Source organism: Pyxicephalus adspersus, chromosome 7 (genome assembly GCF_032062135.1).
Source record: "Pyxicephalus adspersus chromosome 7, UCB_Pads_2.0, whole genome shotgun sequence".
Taxonomy (NCBI): Eukaryota; Metazoa; Chordata; class Amphibia; order Anura; family Pyxicephalidae; genus Pyxicephalus; species Pyxicephalus adspersus.
Window position 1 is genome coordinate 1,909,788 of NC_092864.1, and position 1,952 is coordinate 1,911,739.

Sequence of the window (1,952 nt, forward strand, 5' to 3'; positions counted from 1 at the left end):
GTTTTTTGTTTGCACATGGGCATTTGGGCATTCCATAATCATTTATTGATATGTACATGTATAGATACCTATGTATCAATATAAATACATGTATAGATATCTATGATAAATATATAAATACATATGGATATAGATATATTCACATATTTGGTCTATATTCATATGTATTTATATATTTATCATGGATATCTATACATGTATTTATAATTATATATGCATACACATTATGCATATCTATGGAAGCAAACAAGAACGTGTGTGTGCTGTGACTTTAGTGCAAAAATCTAATGCGGTGGCAAAGCTGAGGATTAGCGTGTCACGTGTCAGGTGTAATTATCACCAGGCGGATCCTCGAGTCCAGCATTGGATGGATTTAGATAGGTGCCTGTGTAAAGAGCTGAAATCAGTTAACTTTTTCTAAACTTAAAATATTAGGTCATTAAAAAATATGCTAATTTCTCACCTAATTTAAATGTTTTAAATATTTGAACACAACAAACATTTTTATTTAGGTCTAAAGGAAAGATGTGTTGCATTAGAAAGACTGTTTTTTAAGGGAACAGTAACTTTTAATGCAAGCTCGCCAGTGTCAGACTGCTGGGGATGCGCGTCTTCAGCAGCGAGATAATTTCGATTAATAACTTCTGCGTGAATATGCCAGTGCCTGGAATTTGGCTGATAAATCGATTGAAGGGCTCCGATATTGGATTGTGAATACGCAAGCTTCTGATTTTGCTTGGTGAATCACCATACCCGTCTTTACTCACAGTTCACCTTGGACCTCCCCCCAGCTCACCAGCCAAGACAGAGCCCCAGGAATAAACAGGCAGGGAGTTTATATCCCCAGCCTAATTTCCAGGATGCATTTCAGGTGAGACAATTACACCTGATCATACCAAGGCCTCCTTAGCACCCCCATCGGGTGAAGAAGCTCATTGTCGATCAGCCTGGTACTTCAACCCCACCTTCAGGTCAAAAGGAAAACTGTCTGATTACACAGAAAAATACTCTGCGTATAACCTGTATCCTGGGGCAAATGTAGCTATGATTCTGGACGAAACTCTGTGATTTCTTTGGTCAGCTGTTACAATATATATATATATATATATATATTATATACAAGTATTTTCTAATCCAGTTTTTCACCATTGATTGTCAAATTTGCATATTGCGTATTTGCCTTTATATGGAAGTGTAGGTTTACATGTATTTTTTTTTGTCTTATAAATTTAGTGGTTTCTGTGTGTTCTATATATTTGAATGTGACCTTTTAGCAAAAAGGTTTAGTTTGAATAAAGTTTTTTGAAAATTTTTGTAGTTTGTTTTTGGGGGGCTTGTTTTTATGTGAACTCCTTTACAAAGTCCCAGGACCTCCAATTTAAAAAGTCAATTATGTTTGTTTTTAAGCTGTTCCGTTCTATGATTTGTTTGACTGGCTAAAAGCAGCACAATTGGCTTATTAAAACTCAGTTTGACGCGCATGGTTGTGCGCCAAACCTTAGGAGTTTGATGCACATTGTTGGACGCCAAAGCATAACCGCTATGTACGTGTGAACTCTTCTATCATTTGAAAAATGTTCCAGAGACGCATCCTCATTCTGGTAAGTTTTTCTTTTTAGGTATATATTATTTTGCTTCATGTGCACTCATGCATGTATGAATTTATATGTGTGTACATATACATATAAAAGAGAAATTATAGGAAGAAATATGCAAAGAGGATTTTTTTAGGCATATTGCTTAACATGCTACAAATTGAAATTTAATTAAATTGAATCCAAACAAAATATTAGAAAAAAAAAAAGATTGCGGGCTGATTTCCTCAGCCAATCAGAGAGCACCAGAGGTTTTGAATGGGGAGACTTGTCCTCTAGTGCCGGGGATCGCACACAGGATTCCCAGGGCTGCTAGACTGAATGCAGTACTGAGAATCCACTGCGATCCTGGGGCAT